This window comes from Hippoglossus stenolepis, chromosome 3, assembly GCF_022539355.2.
Source record: "Hippoglossus stenolepis isolate QCI-W04-F060 chromosome 3, HSTE1.2, whole genome shotgun sequence".
Lineage (NCBI taxonomy): Eukaryota > Metazoa > Chordata > Actinopteri > Pleuronectiformes > Pleuronectidae > Hippoglossus > Hippoglossus stenolepis.
In genome coordinates, this window is record NC_061485.1 from 3,742,751 (window position 1) to 3,758,031 (window position 15,281).

Below are 15,281 nucleotides of genomic sequence, written 5' to 3' on the forward strand. Positions count from 1 at the left end.
CGACCTCCTCATCGTCACGGCCTCCTGCTCGATGTGAAAATACACAACTCAGAATCATTGGAGAAACAACACACTGCTGCACACAATATATAACATGGATTTAAGGTTGTAAGCTTTTAAACCTGAATGCTTTGCCTCCAAGGGTTGAAATAAATGTTCAGCCACAGAAGCAGCGTGAACAATTATTTGTTCTTCTTAACAGCTGTTGAACTAAAGATGAAGAGAGACTCTATGTTTAGTGAAGTTGTGAAACCTGATATTGTCCCTGTATGTCTTTGAGAAGCCGTTGCTATATTTAGTTATGGTTGATCATTACAGTTTGGCAAGGAGGAGTAGTATTTCATGGTGCGTGAGCTTTATACAGGCATGGATGGGGATTGAACCCATGATCTTTGGTTTACGAGACCAACGCCTTACCACTTGGCCACCACGCCACCTACACAACCCCCGACATGATCTTAACAGCGCCACGTTGAACATGATCTGGTGTATGAAGATGTGCTGTGTCTAAAATTGGAATATGACATAAAACAGTTTTTCTGGTTGGAAAAATATATTGAGAGCGAGTAGAATTTTCAAAGAGAGAGCGAGCAGATGAAAACGGGAGCGAGTGGCCAAAACTAAAGTGAAAGATAATTTTTCACCCTCAGTTTCTGTTTTCACGCTCTCGATTCCTGTCACTGCGCTTGTTTATATTCTGTGTACTCTCTCATAATAATAAAGAAAGCTAAGTAACGTCATATGTAATCATATTGGCAGCTGACCGTGACGTCACCTATTGGTTTGTGAGCTGCCGTTTTGTTTTGTCCAGCGCCATCTCGTCTTTTGAAACCAGAAATGACCATGTTTGGAGGAATGGGGGGCGGACCTCGTCCACCTTCACTTTGTATATTTGCTCGAGTGCATTTCGTTGGTTTCTGAATCACTTGCCCATCGTCAGATTGCCCTCGGCGGCAGCAGGTGTCCGCTGTCAGGCAGACTATCGAGCCGGCTCTTAACATGTGTCTCTACCTGACACTTGTGATATTAAAGCACGTCTTATTCTAACCACTCGAACACGCACAGGAAAAAGCCCTTTTGCACGGTCGCATGCGTCGCTGACATCAGCTGTTGAGTGATTCGTCGCTGGAGTAGATTGAACGATGTGACTCAGCCCTCTGCTGATGGAAAGATGTTGGGTTGAGCTGTTTGGGATGTGGGAGGAAAGTAGGTCAGGCAGCGCAGGGCGGGCGGGCGGGGCGGCCTCCATGACTATGAGGGAGAGCGAGTAATAACGAGGGTTATTAGTGTCTCTGCCCGCTCACCCAGCCAGCAGACAGATTAGTGTGTGTGTGTGTGTGTGTGTGTGTGTGTGTGTGTGTGTGTGTGTGTTCAAGACATTTGTGCATGCGTGTACATGTTTGATTTGGTTTTTTTTTCGTCTGTGCTTTTGTATTTTGTTTTAATGATTTTTGACAGTGTGCCAGGAAAATAACCTGAAGCAGCTACTTTACTCAGAAGAGAGATGGAGGGTAAGAGGAGGAAAAGAGGATTAGAGTGGAAAGGGGGGAAAAAACGGAGGGCATGTGAAAATTATTAGAAGAGCGTGAAAGAAAGAAAATGGTACTAATGGTACAGCCAGAAAGATTTTCTATGTACAGTGAGTTGATGTATTTCTCCATCGGGACAAAAAGGGGAAGCGACGCTGGACCAGATGAAGCCTGTTTATGGACATTCATCAAATTTAACATAAAAAGACAAAAAGTGGAGCGATATCTTTCCTTTCATCTAGGAACAGCAAACTGTACCATAAAGATTCCAATGTTGTCCATTTTCATTCATCTTGTAATTTACTGGCCTCTTTTGGCAGATGATTGTATTTGGAAGGTAGCTTGACCCTGTATCTCATGGTGCATGAGCATTATACAGGCATGGATGGGGATTGAACCCATGATCTTTGGTTTACAAGACCAACGCCTTACCACTTGGCCACCACGCCACCTACTCAATCCCTGACATGATCTTAACAGCGCCACGTTGAACATGATCTGGTGTATGAAGATGTGCTGTGTCTAAAATTGGAATATGACATAAAACAGTTTTTCTGGTTGGAAAAATATCTTTCAGACCAAGAAACATAATTTATTAATGACCTGCAACTCATAGCTCTCACAGATGATGATTTTAAGGCATGGATGGGGATTGAACCCATGATTTTTGGTTTACGAGACCAACGCCTTACCACTTGGCCACCACGCCACCTGTAGAACCCCCTACGTCATCTGAACAGGCTGACCTTGAACTTGTTGTAATTTAAGAATTTGTGGCATATGACTAAAAATTTGAATCCATATGGACAAAATTGTTGCTTTTGTCTTGAGACAAACCTCAGAGTTCTACAGTATCTTTTCCTCAACTGCAAATCAGGGAGCTACGCCTTCAATGCTTAGTCACTGGAAATGAAGGCATGGACGGGGATTGAACCCATGATCTTTGGTTTACGAGACCAACGCCTTACCACTTGGCCACCACGCCACATACAGAACACTCTGCATGATCTCAACAGGCCCAACTTGAACATGTTTAGAGTATGAAGTTGAGCTATGACTAAAATGTCAAGTGTTGCTCTTGTAAGCCAGAAGAGGTCGGACTAATAAACGCTGTCTTCATATGTTCTCCTCACATTGCAAACTAATTACCTAACACACGATTTGAGATGAACACCGAGTTGGAAAGTATCTTATCTTATCCTCTATTGCAAATCACATAGTTATATATTTAATGATTGTTCAAGGAATGGGGGTTGAACCCATGATCTTTGGTTTACAAGACCAACGCCTTACCACTTGGCCACCACGCCACCTCATCATTGTCTGAACAGGGACTTCTTGAACATGTTCTAATGTATGAAGTTGTGGCATATGACTAAAGGATTAAATCCATATGGAGACATTTTTGCTTTTGTGACAAACCTCAGAGTTCGACAGTACCTTTCCCTTAACTGCAAATCACATAGCTAGACCTTCAATTCTCTGGAAACTAAGGCATGGACGGGGACTGAACCCATGATCTTTGGTTTACGAGACCAACGCCTTACCACTTGGCCACCACGCCGCCTTCTGAATTGTCTACATGATCTCAACAGGCCCAACTTGAACACGTTTTAGAGTATGAAGTTGAGCTATGAATAAAATTTCAAGTGTTGCGCTTGTAACCCAAAAGTGGTTGGACTAATAAGCACTGTCTCCATTTGTAATCACATTGTAAACTAATTACCTAACACACATGCTTTGAGAGAAACCCGGGAGTTGGACAGTGTCTTATCCTCAATTGCAAAGCACATACTTAAACCTTCAATGGAAACTAAGGTATGGATGGGGATTGAACCCATGATCTGTGGTTTACGAGACCAACGCCTTTCCACTTGGCCACCATGCCACCATGAAGTTACAATTAGCTTTGTCTATGACCCGTGACTATCAACTGGAAAGTGTGTTAGTCAAACTGAAATGAAGCTTCCACCAATCAGCTCAGTTCCTATTTCACAAGTGATTGTACACATGTAAGAGACGAATGTACTCGCACGTACACAAAATATTAATCTGTTAAGAGGTAGAATTAGTAAGTAAATTATCTCCACGTTGTAAATTGTGTCATGTCAGTGAATGATTGATATTTCCAAAAATACCACAAAATACCAAATACCCCATTTTTCTCTGTAAGGGAGAAGCTGCCACATTGAGATGCTGGTTGGTTGGAAGCTGCTGCGGATAATAGCATCAGCAGAATGGTTTTATAAATGTGGAGAGAAGCTGGAGGAGGAGAAGTGGGATGTCTGGAAACATCCTCTCTCTCTCTCTCTCTCTTTTGGTCTCTCTATCTTATCACGGCTCTCTCCTTTCATACCTCCACACACCCCCTATCTCACTCTTCTACCCTCGAGCATTCAATCCCTTCTTTTGTGCCCATTCTCTCTCGATCCGTCTCCCTCTCATCCTCCTCGCTCATTCCTCCTTTAAAACACATTTAACCTCTCATATTAAAAATAGATGAATCGTGTTTATTGGGATGACACTATTTATTGTCAAGGCGGGTTGAGCCTACAAGTCCGAAATGTAAATATATTTTTTTTATAATATACCAGAAAGAAGGCCGTCCCTTAAAATATGGATCTTTCAGATCAAGAATCATAATTTTTTAATGACCTGCAACTCATAACTCTCACAGATGATGATTTTAAGGCACGGATGGGGATTGAACCCATGATTTTTGGTTTACGAGACCAACGCCTTACCACTTGGCCACCATGCCAACTATTTTGGTATACACTCCTCTTTCATTTCTTATTAATCACCTTAACTTGATCTGGTGTTAATGGAAACACATCATAAAGGCATGGACGGGTATCGAACCCATGATCTCTCTGCTTGACCACCATTCCATATTATCACCAGCAGCCTCCTTGACAGTAGATCACATACATCACAATGAAAACATATCTTACAGGCATGGATGGGGATTGAACCAATGATATTTTTGTTTACGAGACCAACGCCTTACCGCTTGGCCACCGTGCCTCCTTAACTAGAAGAAACAGCCCCACACTGAATACCTCCTTAAGTTGTGGTTTCAGATTTGATGTCAGCTACGATAAATAAACATGCAATTGGCAACACATATCTTTTTTTTCGCAGTCCCTTAACTCACTCACTCTTACACTTCCTCCCCCTAAGCTCATCCCACACTCTCTCTCTCTCTCTCTCTTCCCTTTCAATATGTACCTATCTCTCTCCCCCTCTCTCTCTCTCTCCCTCCCTCCCTCTCTCTCTCTCTCTCTCTCTCTCCCCTCTCTCTCTCTCTCTCTCTCTCTCTCTCCCTCTCTCTCTCTCTGTCTCTCTCTACGGGGGTGAGCGGTCGTAACGTAAGCGCCAGTCATCTCTTATCATCGCCACTGTGTTCCCCGTGCGCTCGGCAGTCCACATCTCTCCCTCCTCTGTCTCTTTCTCCGTTTTTTTTATTTCCTCTTCTCTTTTTACCGTCTGTTTGTTTCTCTCTCTCTCTCTCTCTCTCTCCTCCTCTGTGGATGTTACTCTCGTAAGGAAAACTCCATGTCTGCTGTCATGTTTTGCGGTCTGAGGAGGGACGTGGGGGCAAACAGTGTGGGTGAGTGCGAGGGGAAATTCTGTCATTGGACAGAGAGACTGAGCTCTTAGTTATTCATTTGTCTTCAGCTCTTTTTTTTTTACGTGGCGTTCTGAACTACACTTCCCAGAAATCCCCTTGTCAGGCAGACGTTGCATGGAGGTCCTGTGGCATCAAGTTGCTTCTGTGTTTTACTGATGAACTTTGGGTTTTTGTGCCTTTTTCCTCTGGTCATTTTCACATAGTTGGACAAGATTTTATTTTATTTTATGTATTTATTTTGGAAAGTCTTTGGATTTCTGTATGCAGTGTTATTGTTTCTCCATAGCTGCCTCAGGTGTAGATACATATTTACATTCTCTCTTTGACGGTACGAGAAAGACGTAGAAGAAAACTCGAGCAGCTCAAAGCCGACCAATCACAGCTCTTATGGTTTTTATGCTCATAGCCCATTGTACACTTCCAGCAGCTATGACACTGAGCCTCATGCACAGGTAGGTTTTAATCCAGCTTTAAGAGATGGCAGGTGTCAAATGATGCAGGTTAAAATGCAAATCAGGGAAATAAAACATTTTACATTTGCTGAAAGCATCAATTTAGATTTAATAAAAAGTCTGTTTCTTTAGTAAATGTTAAATTTGTAGGTTTTTCCAAGAGCTTGATTGAAGCTGATGAAGCTGTGATGAGTCAAATGTCTCTGTGGGGGTTTGGGTGAGTGTTGGTTGTAGATGTGGTGAACCACTCCCACATCTCAACCACATCATCAAACTGATTCGTTGAGGACGTTTGGAGGCAAAGGAAAAGTAAACACAACAGCCCTGTAAACTTCTCTGAATCGGTACATGTTGCACAGATTCAAACCTTGACACATTTGTTTTCAATGACAAATCAATCACAAGTCTTTGGAGTTCAGGAGTTTAACCTCTAGTAAATCTTAGTTTTGATTAAAGGTCGTATGTGTCGTGTTTATCTCTTCAGACCGTCGCAGCTAAAGAAGGCGACACTTTGATTTGGTCCCTGTTGAACGTCCATATGTGAAACGCCTCTAGTGGTTCAGACCCGGTACTGCTCCTGCCTCAGATACGTGTTGCTGGTTATGTACTGGATACAAAAAAAACTCCCACTCCACCATTATCGTAGCAGGCGTGTTATTTACGTATTACACATCACATGATCAAAATATCTTCATAGTTTTTTCAGCTCGATGAAATGACTCAACGTATTCGATTTATAACGTCAGTAAACATTTTCCTAAGGAGTTTATAATCTAGTTTCAAGTCTTCTTCAGTACAACGTCCCCCAGCTCCACCCACCACTCCTCCACATATGTCCACTTCCGGTGTCAAACTTGAGGCTTCAGAACCGAACCAACGGGTGACGTCACGGTGGTTTGATTCCCACAGCTGACTGTCTCCACACACCTTCAGAGTAAAGCCTCAAAACTACAGGATCCCAGGATGAAGTTTCTTTGAATCTGTGCATTTATAATACGCTGCAGTGGAGTTAGTGAGATGCATCAGTGGCATTAATAAGGTGAGCTCCATCCTATTTTATGCACCAGTGAGCATAGTGGGAGCTACTCTACTCTAAAATGGCCCCAGAGACTCTGGTAACGGAGCTGATAACAAAGCTGCTGCGTTTCCTTCTCGCAGCTTCGTGTCGACACTTTAAATGTCTCATATTTATGTTTTGTTAAATCGTAGCTGCCCTTTGTTTTACGAGGGCTTGAAGGAAACACTCCTCTCTGCAGTCACATAACTCAACTTGGTCTATATTTTTCTTGGCATTATAACTTTCGAGACTGAAAGTGCAAAATATAGTTCATTACTTCTCGTGCCGTTTGCATTGTAGTTGGAGATTGATTAAATCTCTTTATTACCGTTGAGGAGACGAGCACATAAAATCACAGCAGAGGAGAAATGGAGAATAAATGAAGGATCGAGGGCTTCATCGCCGCGCTGGCTTTGTGCCGAGCGCTCGGGTTGATCCACTTCATTTTCTGAGCATTACCGGGCCGACCGCGCTGAGAGTTCCATATCGACCGTCGCGGGGCAGCCAGCGTTTCCGATGTTATCATCAGCTGTGCATGACGCCGGCAGTTTTTCCTCTGCACTTCCTCTGCAAAGTGCATTTCACTCAGCATGCTGCAAACCATCATCCTCCAGGAGGACGTCTCTGATCACAGGCGTGACGGCAGCACACATGGGTTTGAACTTATTGAACTTAAAGTCACACACACTGCACATGCTCCCTGATTAATATTTTAGGTGCACGTGAATATTTCATAGATTGTAATGAAAGTGGAGTGTAAGCTGCCTTCTAATGACATTCGTCTAATATCATTCTTTTCCCTCTGTCATTTACATTTCTATGCATTTAGATAAGTATCTTACTTGCAGCAGCTTACAGGCAGCAGTCAGGTTCCTCATGGCGGAGTGTGCAGCTGCTGATGAGGATGAAACCACGTGACTTACAAATGAAGGTTCCTGTCGTTCTCTCACCACCAGAACCCACTTACGTCTCATTACCTTCCTTCGTCTCTGCCTCCGCTCGCCGGCCCTCTGCTGAAGCTCGCCAGCAGAGTTATCTCAGCGTCACGTCAGATCCGCGGCGTTGTCGGCAGAAAGAAAACAAACTGCGACTTCAAAAGCAGTTTTGATGTTTTTTCTTTTTTCCGTTCCTGTCGTACACCTGCCGAGCTGATCCCCCGTGTGTGCCTCTCCTCATTTTGGAGATGTACAAAAGCTTGTCTGTTGTTTGTCTTGTTTTTTGGGAGGTTTGCCTCCTACTATGGAAGATTTAGTGATATAATATATAATCCAACACCTCCAGGACATGGACTACACAACGCATACAATGTGTGTATGACACCTACAGATCTCATGCCTCGAGTCTTTCACTCACCCCACCGCTCTGATTGGCTGTAGTTGTTGCCAATTTGCATAGATACTTAGCCTCATAGAAAACAGAGGCTGCGACGTGTCAGCTAGCCCAGTGAGGCATCGTGTCTTTAAAGAGTTTACACATTGGGATTAGCTCCAGTTCCCCCTGAAACCCCCCGAGTGTTAAACTGCCTAGATAAGATGATATGGTAACTACACCAATACTTTACTGGTTCTATCAAATCCAGTGCATCGCTTGTTTTAAACATGAAATCAGAAGTTAGGGGGTTTTCAGATGAAGATGCTGACACACGTGACTTCAGATGACGAGTCCAGATTCACACTGATGCTCCTGAAACCACTGAACACATCGCACCAGCTCTAACGTTCAGGCCTTTGAGAGGAAGAGTTAAAGAGAGGACACAGAGAAAAAAGTTTAAAAAGCATGAGATCATTAGAGCTAAAGCGGTGGTGACACCCCCCCACCCCCCTCTTCAGCTCGCCCCTCTGTAGCCCCCAACAGATCCATACAGGCTGCAATTAACCACAACAGAGAAACCATTAAACATCCTAATTACTGCTTGTTCCTTCCATAGCTGCTGTTTGTGTGGGTGAGAGATAGCTGTGTGTTTGTTTGTGTGTGTGTGTGTGTGTGTGTGTGTGTGTGTGTGTGTGTGTGTGTGTGTGTGTGTGTGTGTGTGTGTGTGTGTGTGTGTGTGTGTGTGTGTGTTCCCAGGCTGAGGTTGTGTGAGCACAGATGAGGTATTTTGTCTTTTCTCTTTCCCTTTGCTTTCTCTTTTTTTGTGTGTTTGTGTGTTTGTGTGTCTGTCGCCACGTGTGATAACCACAGTCAGTGTGCAAGCGTTGTGGTGGACAATAGCTAATTACACATCTTCAGCACCCTCAGCATCATAATAACCGCAATCAGACGACTTGGCGTTCAATAACTCCGAGCGTGCACGTGTGTTTGTATGGAATCATGTGCACGCACACATTAAAACACACACACACACACTGAGAGGAGACTGCTGCAATGTGTTTGCTCTGGTTTGCTGCACTGTTGTACGTGCGCTGTGTGTCTTGGCACTTGAATGACTGAATGAGACTTTAGCAAAGTTCCAAACTCGGCTCCCATGAGACGATATAATCTTATAATCCGTCACCTCTTGTGTTATTTAGTTATTCAAAAGGAAAAATACAATATTTTTTGAATCAGCTCCATGAGTTTTTCTGCACCTTTGCCGGAATGGTAACGTGACATCATGCGTCAACCGATGGTTATTCAGCCGTTTTATATTTTATATTTAGTTTAACGAGGGAAAATGTCTCAAACAGTTTTAACTGTGTGTAGATCGCTCAGGTGAGGAAATGCACTCATGTTTAAAAGTGTCTCAAAATCTGTTATTGTGATAAAAGTCTCCGTTAAGCCACTGGTCACCGAAGTTACAGTTTCACTCATTGATCCGTTTTTTAATCGGTTTTGGACGATGAAGCAGCTCTTTGGTGTAAAATATGTCTGAAAACACTTCTGAGTTCTATAAATTGTGAGTTTTTGGTCTTTTGATGGAATTTGTTGTGAAAAATCCACTGGAAATCAACAGATATCAGCTGGAAACATGATTACAACCTGTTTATTGATTCAAATGTTTGAATAAAGTGCCGTCGCCATTGTGATGCTCTTCTGTTCTGTGTGTGGCATCGATTTAGAGAAATAATTGCAGATTTTAAAGAGGCTGGAAAACTCTGGGAAAATGATTGTTTTTCTACAAAATGAGCATTAAAAAAGTGGGAAACTTTGTCACAAGTGATGTAAAACTTTATCCTTTAAGAAAATCCTGATGCGGCCACGTATTTTTCACAGCAGTTGTTCTGGGAAATCTTTCTGTCTTGTAGCTGTGAATCAGCACCTGTGTCTGTCTCTGACTCTGTCTCTGTCTCTGACTCTGTGTCTGTCTCTGTCTCTGTCTCTGACTCTATCGCTGTCTTTGTCTCTGTCTCTGTCTCTGTCCGACCTCTTCATCATCACACTTTTTGCATTCGGACGCCTACAAGGTGTTTCACTGAATAGCTGGTTAATTATAATGGTGTGTCGGCTTAACTGCCTTATTCAACATAAATGAAACAGGCTGCAGCTCCGCACTTTGTGCATCTCGTCTCCTTTCAGTCACATCCTGTGTTTTCTTTTGTCTGTGCTGAGAATCTTCCGGCTTCACGTTTAATACCTGCAGCTGCACATCCCTAACACAGGACACTCCTGTAGCTTCAGCTCAGTCGCGTGTGTCTAACGCACATTAACAAAATGTCAGCTTCATTATGAGACAGAAGGAAACAAGAAGCTCTCTGCTGTTACACACATGCAGGTTGGTTTGAATACCTGCAGGTTTAAATGTTTATCCCTCGCCATGGAGCTTATGTGTTCGTCTGCATTTATTCGTTTGTCAGCAGGATTACACAAAAACTACTTGACGGATCAACACAAAACTTGGTGGAAAGACGTCGTATGCAGGGAAGAGCCCAGTTAATCGCACGTCTAGATAAGGAACGGAATTATTTTATTCATGACACCGTGTTCAGACATACTCTCTGGTGAATGGAGTTCATCTTTCACGCAGCCGGGGATTCTACGGGTCAGACGCGATCATAACAACCCAGAAATCTCCGTAGCGTTCAGACGAGAGCTGGCGTCTCGAGTAAACGCCGTTGTGGGATCTAGTGTTTTTGTTTATCGAGTTTTTGGTGGATTCATTAGGGGACTGTTGGGCCTTATTGGTGGAGGTTAACGCTTCCTGACTGACTTTCTAGTTTGTGCTTCCAGAACATCCAGTAGAGAAAAGTATGTAGTAACTTCCCCAGAGCTCCTTGTTACTTCAAGATAGCTCAAAAACACAATTTGCTTTTTGTAGTTCCTAAAACAAGAAGTAGAACTTAAAAAACAACAACACACAGATGATAGAAGTTTTGAATCATGTGGTTCTATTCAGAAAAACCTGTTCATGTTCCTTCTTCAGCCAGTTCTGCAGTAATAAACATGGACAGTAGAACGTTACTCACAGTAAACTACATCATAGTTGTAAGGACGTCAGACTGTGTTGGTTTGTTTGTGCCTGAAAATAAAGTTTTTATGATTTATTGTGGCAGAAAAAGAAAAAAAAAAGCCATTCCAGGCGTATAATAGTTTTCTTTCAACCTTCAGACCAAAAAAAGAAGAAATAAATAAATAAAAAGAATAAAATGTCATCCAGAGGGCTGTTAGTATCGGCTGACCGAAACAATAAGCACAGGGCAATAGAGACAGAAACACAAACATAAAGAAACAGCTCACAGTGACTCTAACGTCCAGAAGTTTATAGTTTTTATTTTTTTATCAGAACTGAAGTAAGGACCTCGGAACACTTGAAGCATGTGAGATTGCAGCAGTCGTTCCCAAACTTTACAGCGTCTGATCCCCAAAATGAAAAGTGTGAAAACATTGTGACCCCCCGTTATCTCCGGAGCTGGTTGAAGAACATAGAGGATATTTATTTGAGCCATGTTTGCAAAAATAATGACCCACAGGCACAAAATCTAGAAAAGAGTACATAAAGTCCTGTGTTGCTGTAAACTGTCCTGTAAAAGATGCTTTGTTCAACTGCTCAAACTTTACCTTCTCCCACTTATTTTAATTAGAAAACACACATTTCAATTTGGACCGACCTGTGAATCTGCTCGTTGTAAACACTGTTGTAAATATCAAGTTTTAACTTCTTTCAGAGGCTTGGAAAAAAAAGGTTAAATTAATTCTAGTGTCCAAAACGTCAGAACACTTTTCCTCGACATGGTCCGTCATGATAGTTCTGACCCTTTATGCTCTGATGTGGCTCCGGGTTAAGTCAAACAATTATTTCCAGAATCCTGACAGGCCTCTAGATGCTAAATTAAAAAACTTCAATGTAGGTTGAATGTAACCTTTTATTCTGATGCCCTGTAGGTTTCTACTTCCTCTGCATATCAATAATTTAATTAAAGTACTTTAATGAGGATGTGACCAAGGCTACATTTTTTAAATCACCTCCGCCGGTAGAAGGATTAAACAAAAACTACTGAACACATTTTCTTGCAGAAACACCTTATTTTGAAGGGGAATAATTCATGGATCTTTATGAGAAAAATCAGGCTGAATTACGGGACTGATATATATGAGTTTGTGTAGTTTGGTGCAGCTTGATTGACTTTAAGGGGACCGGCCCTTCTGAGTGCCATTGTAATTACTCCCCATTGTCATGTTCTGTATTGGGTCTATCTCCCTCGTCCCTCCAGTGTCCATTTGAAACACACGACACAACAGATGATTAACAAAGTCAAACAAGGGACGAAAGCAACAACAAAATACAACAAACTAAACCGACCCCAAACCAACCTGGATGTAATGTGTCCTGACAACAAATCAGGATCTGAGTGTGTATGAGAAGTGTGAGGCCGGAGCTCTGATCTCCGGAGCTCCACGGTGAGAGGACCCAGAGATAAACTCCACTTTTAAGCACCTTTACTTTGAAAAGTGTCGTCCTGCTGCACTGACGTTATCGCAGCCATCGCACGCTGCTCACAGAAAGTGGCACGACCTTATTCCTGCTGCACTTTCTGCTGCGTGTGTGTGTGTGTGTGTGTGTGTGTGTGTGTGTGTGTGTGTGTGTGTGTGTGTGTGTGTGTGTGTGTGTTCACCACAGGGAGGTGAAACTTTGATCATAATGCAGGGCCGCCCCCACATGCACGTCCCTGTCGCATACAGAGACATCACATCTGAATTCTGCCTCTGTGTGAACGTGCACGTGTGTTCCTGTAAGATCCGTGTTTTTATGTGCTGTGGATGTAAAATGCCCTTTAAGCTACGCGTGTCTGTAGATGTGAAGCACCTCGAGCTGCATTTCTTGTACGAAAGGTGCTACACAAATAAAGTGTATTATTATTATTGTCCACACAGAATGGAGCGACGTGTGCGTGTCTGCTGTGTGTGTCACTCCACCTCGCAGATAACGTAAGGTCATCGCGGCTGCAGCGAGCACAGCAGAGCCCTCTGGCAACAAGCGTGTGTGTTTGCGTGAGGCAGAGACAGATAAAGGGGAAACAGAGATTGTGTGTCTGAATGTGTTTGTGTAATTATGTGATATCGTCCTGAGTATCTGTCAGAGCATGCTCATACTGTAGATGTGTCTCTTTTGTGTCGTGTTTTCGTGGGTTATTGTTTTTTCAGCCGCAGCCTCCTCTCCGTCTCGTAGGTTTCCGGTGACCTTGAGGCAAAATGTGAAATAACCCGATGCATATGTATGTCCGTGTTTCCACTGTGTGTCTGTGCAAATAGACTCAGCGGCAGCTTCGGAGGATTCTCGGGAAAATATGCGCAGATCTAAAGTCAAAGCACAAACCCTTAAAGGGATATTCCAACATTTTTTGGTCAATTATACTTTGCACAACAGAGATGAAGTCAGTTTTGTTCCAGAATGTGTTTACAGAGTTTCCACAGCGTCTTTAGGCCTTAAGAAGTCACATGTTACTCTAAAATATTATGTACTAGGTCCTTAGGTAGATGTATACGCAACGTTTGGGTCGTGATTGTGCGTGTCTCATTAAAGGTTTAGCAAAAAGCTTGAGGGAATCCTGGAAGCTGTGTCAGACAAATGTCTGTTAGTGTTTCCTTCATGCAGGTATACACACTCACAGACACACACACACACACACACACAGGCCTAGCAGGTGTCTCTGGATGAAGCTGGGTGTGAATCTGACAGGTGTTACCAGGTGTTTCTCTGCACAACAACACCACACTGCACCCTGGAGTTTTTACTTCAGCCTTTTGAAAAACGTGCTATTATCTCTTATTCACTCCGATTCTTCAGATATCACCCATCTTCAAGTCAGTCAAACCTGCGCCGCACGTGCTAAGGTCGTTAGCATCTCTGCATGAAAAGACGCACGCGCTGTAAACATTAAGCCCGCGCCTCCGCCGCAGGAGGAGAATCTGGCCTGACGCCTCGTCTGTGGCTCGATCTCTTCAGTGAGCTGACAGCGCCAGCAGTCATTAGCCTAATCACATTCAAATTATTCACCAGGAGAGGTTAATTTATCAGAGCTGCAGCGGAAAATGGGTCTTTAAAAGGAAAATGTGTCAGAGTGGAGCTGATGTGGATAAAAGAATATCAGGGCGAGCACTGATCATGTGTTATGCTCCATAATGCCTGTTGTGACAAACACGTTTTGCAGCAGCTGAAAACTCAAACATCGAAAAAATCAGCAGAGGTTTGTGGATGTAGAGGACGAGAGAGAGAGAGAGAGAGAGAGAGAGAGAGAGAGAGAGAGAGAGAGAGAGAAAGAGAGAGGTCAAGTTGCCTTAAATGTGCTAGTGGGGGGGAGGACTGGCATTTGTAGTATTCAGTGTATTTGCAAGTCTCTGCATATGCAGGTGGATTAAACCCGTTTGTGTATATGCATCATTCTCTGCAGCTCGAGGCGTGTGCATGTTGGTTTGTGTGCATGGTTTGTGTTGTGTGTGTTTGTGTGTTTAGGGGGGTGTTGATGAGCAGCCTCCGGGGTCCGTTATGTCTGTGACGTCCCCTCAGCAGGAGGCAGTCAGCCAAAGTGGTTTCAAGCAAAACTGAATCCACAACTTATGAATTATTAAACTTATTACACCTCTGTGAAGATCGCTAAACTCAGAGACACAACAACAACGGCCTCGATTTCACTGGGGAAAGAGAAATGATTCCTAAGTGTTACCGGTGGGGAAGTGCTGCGTATTTAAATTCAAAATTCATTTCTGGATGGCGGAATGACGTTGAAACATGTCGCACATCTTTATGTACAACGTGTGGTTCAGAGCATGAAATAAGGACAAAAGTTCCCCCCCCGACTAATAACCCACTGCTTCTGAAACACATTCACTGCACATATGACCTAAATGTCTTGTTGTTTGCAGTTACAATTAAATATGGAGCATTAAATCCTCCAGTTCAGCTCAGCGACGGTCTCCTGAAACCTCAGCAGCTTGAGAACGTACGAACTAACCACTGCAGTTATTTGGCCACAGTGTAATTCCGACTTGAAGGCTGTGCTGTGGAACAGAGTGTGAAAGTAATTTAAAGAAGATTCTAAACCAGGAGAAGTAATTTGCAGGACATTCAAATATAGTCGATAGTAAGCCGGTTTAAAATGTTGCTGCAGGTGCTGAAAAGCATTAAAAAAATACATTTCCTCAGGAAGCTTCACAGAGACGTTGGTGTTTAAGCTGTGGTGTAATTGTCCCTCGTT

General features: G+C 43.1%; 1 protein-coding gene and 7 non-coding genes across 8 annotated transcripts in view; 1 reads left to right on the forward strand and 7 right to left on the reverse strand.

Moving 5' to 3' along the window:
* The window catches only part of grip2b (glutamate receptor interacting protein 2b), a 202,560-nt gene that overhangs the window by 151,281 nt on the left and 35,998 nt on the right, over nucleotides 1-15,281 (forward strand).
* trnat-cgu lies at nucleotides 363-434 on the reverse strand. Its single transcript has one exon. It is a non-coding gene; the product is annotated as a tRNA-Thr (tRNA).
* Nucleotides 1,907-1,978, reverse strand: trnat-ugu. Its single transcript has one exon. It is a non-coding gene; the product is annotated as a tRNA-Thr (tRNA).
* Nucleotides 2,167-2,238, reverse strand: trnat-cgu. The gene has a single exon. It is a non-coding gene; the product is annotated as a tRNA-Thr (tRNA).
* On the reverse strand, nucleotides 2,443-2,514 carry trnat-cgu. The gene has a single exon. It is a non-coding gene; the product is annotated as a tRNA-Thr (tRNA).
* trnat-cgu lies at nucleotides 3,022-3,093 on the reverse strand. Its single transcript has one exon. It is a non-coding gene; the product is annotated as a tRNA-Thr (tRNA).
* Nucleotides 3,346-3,417, reverse strand: trnat-cgu. Its single transcript has one exon. It is a non-coding gene; the product is annotated as a tRNA-Thr (tRNA).
* trnat-cgu lies at nucleotides 4,219-4,290 on the reverse strand. The gene has a single exon. It is a non-coding gene; the product is annotated as a tRNA-Thr (tRNA).